Raw genomic sequence first — 13,125 nt, forward strand, 5'->3', positions numbered from 1 at the left:
GCAAGTAGATCATTACTACTCCGGAATCAGATGTTGCAAGGCCGAAAGGAGATTATGCTGGCAGGCGAGCGCTGTATATGTATGTCATCTTGTCATCATTTCCAACATGTCACGTGTCACTTTTGGACTCAGTTATGAAAGATGATTGTGGTGACATATATAGCATCAATACTGTCTGAATATTTGGAATAGCATCACTATTGAAGTTTGAGACATCAGAAGAACAGAAATCAAGAAAAACAAGCAGTCGAGTGTTATGAATAAATAAACAGATGTCACACCCAGCAGAGGGTGCTGTAGGGATAAAACGTGTTACTTTTTTCCTAACCACTTATCGATTGGCAAATGTTTACGTATGAATGAACCTGTCATAATTCTAGTCCTGTTTTATGTCACAGTTTCCTTTTATCGTTTCTGACTGTTAATGCCAGTTGTCCATGTCCTTTCATGACAGTAACGTGACGGGGTGAAGCTAATGGCACCCATGACTAATTGATGACGAGACACGTGCGAGATGAGACTGAAACATGCAATAAATGTGTTTAAATTTGTGTTTAAAGTGTTTAAATTTCAATTATTTTTTTCATACAAACATGCCACAAATTCTGCTGTAACTTAAAGATTGAAAAGAATAGACAGGCTGCATTAAAAGCTAAACATTTCTTCCTTAAGAAAGGTTTGACAAAGCAAATGAAAATTTGGAATGGCGGTAGTTTGTTATTTGTCTTACATGAATGAGAAATCCACACAGTGAGAAATCCCAAACAAACAGAAAAACACGCTCGCATGAACTGTGTTGTTGTGTAAGCTATTCTAAATCTAAATCTCTTATTAGTATTCCATCTCCATTCTGTACAAATGTCTCCTTCACCTCCATTGTTCAAATGACTACATTTGCTTGAGAGAGAAGCCATATATCTTCAGAAGATTATGGAAATGTTCTATTTCATATACACCAGCAGCCTGCATTGAAATGCACGATTTAAATATACACGGCTTTTGTTGGGGTAAGCATTTCATGTGTGCCCCTCTTAATTTGTATATTTGACACCACACCACCATCTTCTTACAACATCCCTATTGTGAAAATCTTTCTTTTGAAAACTAGAGTCGTGGGGTTGGGTTGACCGCCTTTGTGATCAGTTTGCGTTCCCCATTATGTCTTCCACTGCCACGTCAGGAGGAATAGCAGGTAATTCCATGGAGACAAAGTGAAACCATGTCCGTTTGTGCGTGACAGTTTCCAAGTGGAAAAGAGACATCCCATGGCTCAGTGATAATAGTTGTTGGCCTGGTGTCGTCTCTCATTTTTCTAACGAGAGACGTTTATAAAGCTTGGATGCTCCCGTACAAGCAGGCATGGTGTTCAATGTGTTTGCCAGAAAAAAAGGGCTGAAAGGAGGAGAGCTGTACTCACATTTTACTGCAAGCCTCAATTTTGTAATTTCACCGGTTCACTTTTTGTGTTAATGGAGAAAGCTTGACAGTAAATGCATGCAGCCTCTCTTCATTTAAGGTAGCATTAAAAATACCTTTAATTGCTTGTAGTAAAGTGGTGCCTTGAGATATGAGTTTAATTTATTCCATTACTTGTAATTCAAAGCACTTGTATCTGAAATGCTATGCAAATGCCATTAATCTGTTCCAGGACTTCACAGGGGAATAAAAGGTTGTACTGTGTAATTTAATATATATATATTAGACTTTATCTATATCTTTGATATATTATTTTGCTATTTTATATATATACATACATACAGGTTTGCTCTCATAGAGGACTACAAAAATCTAATCTTATTTACTGGTTTTTCTTTCTATGTCATTCAATATTATTGCACTTAACACCATTACTTCATATCATTCTACTAAGTTTTTCAGTTTGTCACCCTTCACATCAATTTCTCTTGAATTTTGGGTTTGTTATGTTTTGGGTAGCTTTTCCATGCTTGAATATTTATGCTAAGTACTTTGCTAGAATCAAACACAATTAACATCCATCAAGTCGCTCCTCTGCATGCCTTTGCCTTAAATGTCTCTGCAGAAAGGCTATGAAAGCACACAGCGCCCTCTGCTGATTATAAACAACAACTCCAGTGTATCTCTCAAAGGAACATTTGGTAGGTATTGCAGGAAATACATGTATAGTAGGAGATGTAGGAGAACCCTAACCCTAACCCTTTTCATCCAGATGATGCAAATTGTACATCATCTTCATGTAGCTTTAAACTGTTAAAGTAACTTCATCTGTAGATGTGGAATATGGGTGGATTGCTGAGAGAAAACACGCATGCAAACTCCACACAGGAAGCCCGGATTCAAAGAGTATATACTTGAGAATAAATCAATACAGTGTCGTGGAAAGTATACTTGCGCTTTGGATATGAGTGAGTTTTATCTTAAAGCAAAAACTTGGAGTACAAATGCAATATGATCCCAAGTGACTCAAATCAATTTAGAATAAGTTGCAGTTTTGCAGATATTATTGGTCAATATGCCTAAATAATGAGGCTTCAAGCATTTTATTGCACATTGTGTATGCCAAGCACCCACGTAACCACCGTGACCTGAATGCTTGCTAAAAGTGACAGCTATGAAGCCGAGAAGGGAGCTGACCCCACAGTATAGTGTATACATGTCTCTAATAGACATCTGTAAAGATGGCCAAGGCGCGAACACCAAAATGAGCAATACAATTGAAGAAGTGTGACAAAAGCTGTTTAAAAGACAGACTTTGCAATAATATATCTCATCTTTTCACTCTAGACAGGACAGAGGGCAATGTTGAATAAAATGGCGGTGCCCTGAGATGATTGAAAACAGATGGATTAATTTTATTCCATTATTCGCAATATCCTATTTAGACTAGGGGGGGGGGGGGGCAGTGGGCACTCAGAATATATTATTTCAATGAAACGTTTTGCCTTTAGTTCCTCTTTAAAAATGTAACAATAGCACATCACACTATAATATACAGCAGATTGCTGTTTTTCTCATTAAAAAAAAAAAAAAAACATTACAATATTCTGTTGGGAATGTTTTTGCAATAGAGCACAGCAGTTGCGATGCTAAAAAAATCCAACAGATGGCACAAGTTCACCTGTTTCCGAATGGTCAAAACTTCAAAGGCGCTCGTGGTTCATATTTCTTTGTACTGTATGAAGAATCCATCCATCCATGAAATATATATTTGTGATTATTATTATCATATTATTATTATTATTATTTTATTTTTTAAATATGCAAGTTTATTTAATGTAAGCTATCCTATAGCCTCCGAGCAATCAATCAATGTGTCACCACACCAACCGATCTTGGAAGTTAATAGGAATACGGACCCCGGAAAAAAATGTTTATAATGGTTGCAATAATATCAAGGTACATAGCTGGTGCTCCAGCAGAGGTCCTGTGAGGATAGGAGGAGCAGTGTGCAAGCCAGCGTGGTGGGGGTGGGTGGGAAGGGAATGGTGCGCCCCCCAGCCCCCCCTCACCCGCGGACCGCCTGCCTCAGTCTCTCTCCATCACTGTGAACGGACTGGTCGCGTCCTCGCTGCTCCTTCTGTGCACTCCTCGTCCACTCAGTCGTACAGCTCCGCGGTCGTGGAATCTAATGTGGATACAAACACCGAGGAATTCCAACCAATGGCGATTCTTTAACTGGAGCCTTCGGCCGATTGCATCCGAACAGGTACAACGGAGATGACGCGTTTTGTGTTGTACAACTTGACACCTTGCGATGCATTTCACGCGGCAATCGGGGATTTTCAACTGGAGTATTCCAACGCGCATTATTATGCATGCTTGCTGAATTAATGCAGACGTGAAGTGTTAGAGCACACATGCACCGCGCAAAATAGTCTTCGAGTGAGTGAGTGAGTGAGTGAGTGAGTGAGTGAGTGAGTGAGTGAGTGAGTGAGTGAGTGAGTGAGTGAGTGAGTGAGTGAGTGAGTGAGTGAGTGAGTGTCGGACACACACAGGCCGGACACAATCGGTGTGTTGTGCGAGGACAATTTGATGATAATGAAAGCGGGGGGGCTACCGGTTCCAAACACAAAGATCTTTCTGCTCAAGTCTGCTCGTGTGGGCGCCCGCCCGCCCGCCCGCCTGGTGCTGAGGCAGCGACTTGTGTGACAGCACCATTATTCACCAAGATGCCCAATTGCATTAGTGCTGCATCTGGTTGGGAAAGCTGCCTTGATCAGAAGAAAAACACTAAAGCATACCAAAAGTCACTTTTGTTGACAATCCTGTAGTTGCAGTTTTTAAGAGGGCTGTATGGTGTTGTATTAAGTGCTTTTAAATATTTTTGGCTTCCATTTCCTCTTGTGTATATGATGTCAAGTGACAAATTCTCTGACGGGTATAATTTAGTGTAAGTAAAGTGAGAATTTTGCTTTTGATTGTTTAAAGTAAGGGTGTAAACTCAGTTCTCAGGCCACATTCACCCTAATTTGTTATCAAGTCGCCAATCATTAAAATGCTGTTAAAATTAATTGATTAACTGACAAGTAATAATCAATAGAATAAATCGATTCTAAAAATATTCCATGGTGACAGCCATAACCATTATATATGTGACTTTATAGTATAAGCTATAATAAACGACAACTGAAAAAAATTGTTTTGGTAATAATACACACATCAAGAAAATATTCACATTATTGATTGTCTTGTTGCAAATCATGAGCAATTTAAAATTTCAACCTTGTGTATGCAATTGCTATTTATAAATGAACTTGCCAGGAGCTAGAAATAATTTCACAAATTGACACATCCATCTGCAAATCTTAACATTCTCAACTAATTAACAGCGCCATACAAACTAAAGAGGGAACTATTAAGAAAGAGGCTGCAATTGTCCCCTTCCTTGGAAATGTATTCATAAAAATACATACGGGTTATTGAAAAATAGAGGGCTTCCATCCGAGCAACCTCTTGTGAACTGAAGTTGTCGGCAGACATTTTGCAATTTTCTCTTAAGTCTCTTAAAATATTTCGTCAAGAGATTTTCACAGAACTGCATTCTTCACAGGACAAATGTGGCTCAGCATTTTGTATGAAGTAAGCTTGAGACTTGGCATCTCTGAGCCTTCACAAATGCATCAATATCACGTGTCAAATGCTGAGTAGCAGTCAATTTCATTTAAGTAGCTATCAATGTGCCCTCTGGTGGACACAATTAGAAATATTAGTTACTTTTATTGAAAAATAGCAATTACTATAATGTCTTCTTTATCTTGTTTATCTAATTGGTAGCATTCCGCATTAACCGATACCCAAGAAGTTCTCAGTTCCAAAAAGGCCAGTGACCCCTGGTCTACAACATGTATATTGTAGCATTTTTTTAAAGGGAGACTATTCCCAAAATGTTAAACCTTGCTTATATTTTAAATATTATATTGTTTTGTTTTTCTAGTGCTTTGCTACATAGTATTTAGTCCCCAAAAAACCAACAACATTTAAAACAGCATGTCTATGCGCTTATGCGAGTAGCCATTTTTAGGACCAAATAATCCATGGGGCTCACTGCATTGTTACGCTCCAATTTTGAAGATGGGCTTCGCAGCACATCGGCAGCATGTTGCTGTTATTCATTGTTTAAACAATTGTTGTGGTAGATGGCTTGACTTTGACTTTTCATCAAGAGGCTGGCCTGACCAAAATTCATATACTGTTGCCATATGTTTAGCACCTTGGTTTAACCGCTCAAATCCAGGCTCAGGCCTTCCTGTAGAGTTTGCATGTTCTCCTTGTGCATGGGTAGGTTTTCTCCTGGTGCTCCAGTTTAAAAAACATGCATGATAGCTTAGTTAAAGACTCTAAATTGGCCGGAACTGTGAGTGTGAATGGTTATTTTTCAATTTTTGCCCCGTGATTGGCTGGCGATCAATTTAGGGTGTAACCCTGCGCCTGCCCAAAGTCAACAGGAACAGCAAAAATATACTGTACACTATTATTTTCACTCGCTAAAATCTGACGTTGCATACTAAGATGATACTTTGTGTTTTTTTAGATTAAGCGCAGCACTGCTCTTGAGTCTGTAATACAGAATCAATAAACAGCTGGGAGTGCACCATTTGATTAATGCAGAGAATCATCGTCCTCACAGCCTGGAGATGCTTCATGAATCTTGCAAATGCCCCACCAGCCTGCAGCAAGTGCACTCAAACAAAAGTGGAAAGAAGTAGGACACAACTGAAGAATTGTGCATCACTTAGTCTGGCACTGTAAGCATTTTATGGCTTTAACATTTGGGTTGAGTATGATTTTTTTTAACACACATCTTCACATCCACACTTGGTAAATATATGTTTGATTTTAAATACACACATAAGTTTGCCTGAAAACATTTTTTTAAAAGTCTGTTGGCTTATGGTGCGCACACGTCATAAGGATCCATTCCAGGGCTACAAAGACAGACCCCGGTGCAATGCCCACTCTCCGTCCAAATGTAATTCCGTAATGCACTCTGAGAGAGGGAGATCTAATAAGAAGTGGAAGAGCATCTTCAATAATGAAACCCCACCTGCATCTGTGCCGCAGAGTGAGGGCAGGGACTGACAGGCTTCATAAATAACACAAGCCAGATCTGTCACGTGACGCTTCCGCAGCTGGAAGCTGCCTATAATCCCCCTCATCTTCCAAAAACGGTGATTCTCTAATCTCTTCCCCGGGTGCCGTGAGAGATCATTAGGAGTGCTGCGGGAAACTGTGCAATTTGACTTCTTTAGTCTGAAAATTATTGTTGGTTCAAATCAAATACAGTGGTGCCTTGAGTGACCCACTTTAAACGTTTTTCGAGGTACAGGCTGTCGTTTGACATATCACAGACTTGAAATACGAGCACTGTGTGGGGGAAGATGGAAGTGATTTCAAGTTCTGCCAGAAAGAGCCTTCAAGCTGTTTAATTTCATCATATTTTTCTGGTACTGCAGCTCTTTTCCATTAAGGAATTCTGCAGAGAGAAAGAGAGAGAGAAAAAGAGAGAGAGAGAGAGAGAGAGAGAGAGAGAGAGAGAGAGAGAGAGAGAGAGAGAGAGAGAGAGATTGCGCTTGCACTTCACTGATGAGTGTGCAGGCAAACATTATTTAGTCCTAAATACATAGACTGTAGCTTCATTCATACAATTGGCATCTTAGATCTAATCAATATCAACTGATTGCTAAATTGCTTGAGCCATATGGTCACATCCATAAATAATAGAGCATGGGTACGATCCCAATTGTTTGAACTCTTAACATCACCACAATGGATTTGAAAAGATACAAAGATGATGTCATTTTCATTTCATTTCAGCTTTTCATTTGAGGCTATTTACATCCAAATCAAGTGGACATTGTATTTATTTGTGCCTCCCACTTTTTAAAGGAGCAAAACTAATATTGGCTGCTTAGCTGTTCCAAGGGAAGGTGGGCATGTACTGCTGCCAATGAAACTGGTTGTCTTCTGGTTATGAATGTTGCGACAAAAACAGCAGGATAATTATCTGAAGCCTTTTGGCCAGTCTGATCAGAAATCAGAAATTATTGGATGGTGCTTCATAGCCCAAATGCAAAATGACCTGAAGCATACTGTAAAAGCAACTAAAGAGTTTTTGATGACAAAAAGTGGTGTGTTTTGCAAGTCAATCACCGAACCTGACTCCAATTGAGCATGCATTTCACTTGCTGAAAAAAAATGAAGGGAAAACGCCCCACAAGCAACAAACGAGCGGAAATGGAAGACAAATTCAATAGAGGCCTTGGCTAAGCTTCGCGAGAGATGAATTTCAGCATCTGCTATTGTCATTGATACGTTGCAGACTTTTAGGCTTTGAATGACTGTGAATAATTTGCAACTCGGGCCCTCACTATCGAATATATTTAGAATCCATTGCTCTATTGATCATCACATCGATAAATCGAATAATTGGATAACATTTCATTTCATATAAGAGTGTATTACAAAACCATCTTCCCAACTCCTAGTTATTAAGCAACTGTTGTTTTGGTATTGTTTGGTGATAAAAAAACAAAATAATAATTAAGGCATATGACACGAAGGGATTCATCAGGGATTGATGTGGTCACCAACTGCTTTGAAATCGATTCAGTGACACGTTTGCTCATTGTTTTCCAAATAGAAGCAGATGTTTTCAAAGGTCTTATTTTGTTAAAAGACAAAAAAAAAAAAGATCCGTTCTACTGAAGCACTATGGAATTCAATCAAATTATAATTACTGTTGAAAGGCTGAAATCACATTCCTGACACCTTTATCTGCAACTAAGCATTCAAAAGGGAAAGTTTGACTTATAATTTTTTTGTTAGTCCCATTTGTTTTGGTCCCTTAAAAATCCACAGGCCAATCTATCAACTGTTGTCATTCCTACGTTGATCGGTTGACCTGATTTGGATGTACGTACCCTCAAAATAGTGCTGAAAAGTGTTTGTCTGTATGAAATGTGATTGGGAGGATTTAATAAAAATCTTTGGAGCTTTGTAACCGTACAAATTAATTTCCTCTAATATCGCTGTGATAAATCGCATGTAGCAATTAACCTGCCTTGCAGCAATTAACCTGTGCTTGTTGCTATCTAATAACGTTTGACTCTAGATGCTCCAGGTCCGCTTGAAACTGATCTTTCTCCTGCGCTCCTTATCTCTATGTCACAGCATGAAATGGGCTCTGTTGTACAAGAAGGGCATCCACGTAATTTGGTCACATGAACGCTGGTTTGTCATCTGGCAGCGCTGGTAAACAGTGCGGATCATTTTGTGACGGTGCGAGTTGTTTAGCAATGAAGGGAGTCTTTATTTGAAAGGCATCGTGACCCCTCGCTGCTGTTCTTAAGCCTGACCCGGTGGCTGACAGCGCTGCGAGCCAACCTCGCCATCAAAGGATGATGCTGTTTTAAGAGCTACTGTTTTGACCCAGCAGCCCACATGACACTCCTTGTCTCTTTTTTGGTTTTTTTTGCCTCACGAGATTCACGATTTGATTTCCTCCCCTCAAGGAGCTACTTTTATGGAGTCGGTAGTATACAGAAAGTGGATAAAATAAAGCGTCAAGCCAAAAGATGACCTTTATAACAGTATTTCCCGTTTGCCTTCATTACAAAGCCTCTATTCTAGCGGCCATCTGCATCAGTGGCTCTTTGTGTAAGGGGCCAATGACGATAGAAGCTTTTTATCACCCCCTTCAGCTGCTGAGTGCTTGAAATATTTAGCGGGGACCACACTATTTTTGGGTTTGTGCTCAGTTTGTTTTGGAGCTTATGCAATACCAAAGTGCACGCTACTGCTCAAGTCCAGATGATACGCCGACAACCTGCGATGCTGTAAACATGATAATTAAGCGCCTGTGTAGAAAGAATGTCTTCACCTATGATTTATGGTGCGGTCAGAGCAATGACCGGGAGCACCATTTGAGCGTGGATTCATTTAATTGCCATTTTTATACAGCACTGCAGGAAGAAGCAGCAATGTCTCAGGTTACCTCTCAGTGACATATTGATCCACTCCTCGCTCCCTGCTTGCAGCCATCCCGATTGCCCGTCTATCGTTCTCAATTTGCTTCCCTTCTCCCTTCGCGACCTCCTCCCATCTCCTCTCTCCTCCTGTGCCCTGCGAGGTGTCAGATTCTCTGACTCATGTTCTGCTGTGGAGGATGGGAGGGAAGCAGGGATGAAAGCGAGCTATAGCGAGGAAAGTCATTTTGCAGATACGCTGTGACCTTCATCTAGTGAAAGCCATGGGCTAAAAGCCCTAAGTCAATACCCTGATAAAGTGTATTCTACTCTTGCCAAATTACTACAACCATTCAGAAGGATATACAGTATAAGAGAAGCCTTCAAATAAGAAGGATCATGCTATATTTGGTCAAAGAAAAGCCAAATGACCAGCAAAGGCTCTATCTATCTATCTATCTATCTATCTATCTATCTATCTATCTATCTATCTATCTATCTATCTATCTATCTATCTATCTATCTATCTATCTATCTATCTATCTATCTATCTATCTATCTATCTATCTATCTATCTATCTATCTATCGGAGTCAATTGAATCCACTGTTGTTGGTTTTCCCCACACGTGAAGATTTTTGGTTGTAAATATTGAACATCTTTAATCGGGATATTTACAGTCTTGACACACCTCAGACAGAAGGATAACCACTGAGGACAATCACTGGAGTCGGGCATTTGATGTCCTTGGTTGGAAAGGGACAAAAACAATCTGTCTTTATGTGTGTACCAGGTCTAAGGCTCAGAGCATGCTGTGGGTCTGGAAATACTCAAGAGATAACGAATGCCATCCCAGAATAACCCATAAGGTTTGTTATCTGCACGTTTGTGTCATTTCACCAGGACAGGCGAAGGAAGAAATGGATTTAACTAATGAGAAGACATTTGAAAGTGACTGCATGAACTCTTGATGAATGAGGGATTCATGCAGAGTGGCCACTCAAGGATATTCACATCAAAATATTGCTGCAGCCTGACAGGGGCAGAAACCGATGGCTCAGGATTGACTGCCATTTAGCGTGTCCATTATCGTGCTGTTCATTAGCCATATTGGATCCACTCACTCCTAAATATGCAGATTGAGCCCAAGCAGAGGTCGGGCCGCGTCGAAGACAGCCTGACGCGACTACGAGGTGTAATGACAGGAAGGAAGTATTGATCCGCCCAACGTGGAGATAAAGCAGTCTTTGCAATTTCAGTCATTTGGAGATTTTGTAGCTTCTGGGCTGTCAACACGCTGCTAAAAAAAGGAACGACAGTCGCAACGGTGAGAAATCTTTTCTTGTCTAGATAAGAGAGTTGAGGGCATGAAGGCGAAATTGAGGAGCTTATCTAACTTGACAGTGCTCTATATTTATAAGATCCAGCACAGTTTTACTATAGGGGATGTGATCAGATGCATAAATTCACACCATCTGAAAGAACATTGTTTTAAATAGATTGTCAATGTGGGATACGAGTACCACTATTGGTACGTGGGTTCCCTCTAGTGGTACGCAAAAGAATCACTGAATTAAATACTCAAACGGTGCACAGTCATACAATGTCCTAAATGTTGTTGTTTTTTTAATCAAATAGATTTGCTAAATATAGTTTTCTTGTAGTTAATTAAAGTACAATACATTAGTTGAGTTTTTATTATTATAGTCTTTTTTTTTTAAATATTTGGTGATTTGTCGAGTGGAAGATAAAATAAAGGTCACCAATTGTTGCGTAATTAATTAAGCTGCAATTCTCAAAGAACTGTTTGACCTTCCTTCTTTTGTACGGACGTACAGCAATACTAAAATAAATACCGTACATTGAAAATAAACCCTGAAAGTGACAACGAAGGACATTTTTGCCATACTCTTTGCTCTTTTTTTTATTTCATTTTGTCAATGAAAATGTGTCTCAATTTTAGATTTAGCTAGTTTGTTCGTGTTTGTTCATTATAATAACCTCGCTTGTACAAATTGGCCTTTTCATTCATTCAAACATAAGAAGCTCATTTGGTTGAATAAGATCAAATCAGCGACAAGATGTTATATATCAAGATCCCCTGCTGTTGCTGCAGGTAATATTACACAGAGTGTGTTTCAAAAGGCATCAGGCGCAGGGAGCAGCAAGCAGTCACAGGGTCTCCGGAGGGCCTTGTGGCTGACAAGCCGTTGGCTGTGACATGGTTATGCTTCAACTCTAAATGAAGCCAAGGTCTGATCGGGAGGACGGGCCCCTGCTCGCCAAGGACTGACCCCTCCCATTACATGTGACACAGCTAAGACAGACACGCTGAGAGATGAAGCACTGCTCATTTCATTTCAAGCGTCTCTCGTTTCACAGCTCCACTCTTTGCCTCCCGGCGCGTTGGAGAGATTATAGAACTTATCCCTTTCGAAAACTGGCAAGATTTGACATATAATGATTGCACATGTATTATTAGGATAGATATGTGAACATTTTACAAATTAATAGTGTGCATATGGCTATGAGACCAAATATATACTATTTTAAAATGTTCTCCACCATCATGATGTATAAACTTGACGTTGATTCATTGTACAGTAACATGGTTTTCCAAATATGTTGAGGAGGGTTTTGCAGTTTCTTCAAATGCGATTGGTTAAATCTGAACAGAAAAAAATCCCCAGTTACAACAGGGTGTGTACACTTTTGCTATGTCACTACATCAGTAGTTCCACACTTTAAAAAAATAAACGATTGTAGGTGACATACGTAAGAAAAAAAGGAAATTATTTATTTTGGTCTCATTTTTCAAATCACAAAAAGTTAGCATTCAATATGTGTGTGAAGACTATGTATTTTGGATCGCACTTGTTGATGGAGAACCCATCTTAAGTAATAGAGAAGCAGTAGATAGGAGAGAAGTTCTTCACATCGCTTTTCCGACCCACGGTACATGATTGTGATTCAGAATGGGATATTCATATTGCAGATTTGTCATTTCTTTTCTGTTTTGTATTGCATGTTCAAATTGAGTTCAGTCACGTATATAGTATGCATATATGACTCTTGGGAGATTTAGCATATAACGGCTATACATTGATATTCCTTTTCTGTTTTGAATTGCAAGTTCCAAATAAAATTAATGAATATACTGAAGTTCAATCTAAAGCCAAATATATATGTTCATGGTTTTTCTATAAGTATATTAAATTTCAATGAGAGACATATCCTGCAGGCCATTTAATACCAGGCGGGTATAAAATAAGAGTTTTGAGATACATCTCATAAAAATGCTGCACGCTCATCTTCAACCTTGCGGATGAATCGAAGCTCACTTTGTAGCCGCCACGTGATTCCAGCATATCCAAGAATGTTCATCAAAAGAAGATCTTGCTCATTTAATCAAGTAGCGTCTGTATGAAGTCGGACCTGTCAGCATTTCAGACAAGTCCGCCATGAGTGGCATGTGGGACTTGCAAATGCCAGTCAAGTTTGTTTACGTGTGTGTATCTTTGTGTGTTGAGGGTTGTGCGTGCGTGTTTGCACCCGGAGGATCTCATTTAAATTTGAGCAAGACAACAGCGAATAACTGTCCGCCAGTGAATATGAGCATAAAGTACTAATGGGATACTCATTTTTGTCCCCCTTTTGTGGTTGTTTGTGTCTTCATCACTGTT

General features: G+C 39.5%; 1 protein-coding gene across 2 annotated transcripts in view; it reads left to right on the forward strand.

The window, feature by feature from the left end:
• The first annotated feature begins 3,497 nt into the window (after window positions 1–3,497).
• Window positions 3,498–13,125, forward strand: part of pcbp4 (poly(rC) binding protein 4) — a 40,649-nt gene continuing 31,021 nt past the window's right edge. The window contains exons 1-2 of one of the 2 annotated variants that reach the window (XM_049752934.2): window positions 3,498–3,685; window positions 6,011–6,224. The gene's annotated coding sequence lies outside the window, so the exon portion shown is untranslated. The remainder of the gene's footprint in view (window positions 3,686–6,010; window positions 6,225–13,125) is intronic. The other variant, XM_049752933.2, reaches the window with a different exon arrangement.

This window comes from Syngnathus scovelli, chromosome 2 (assembly GCF_024217435.2).
Source record: "Syngnathus scovelli strain Florida chromosome 2, RoL_Ssco_1.2, whole genome shotgun sequence".
NCBI lineage: Eukaryota > Metazoa > Chordata > Actinopteri > Syngnathiformes > Syngnathidae > Syngnathus > Syngnathus scovelli.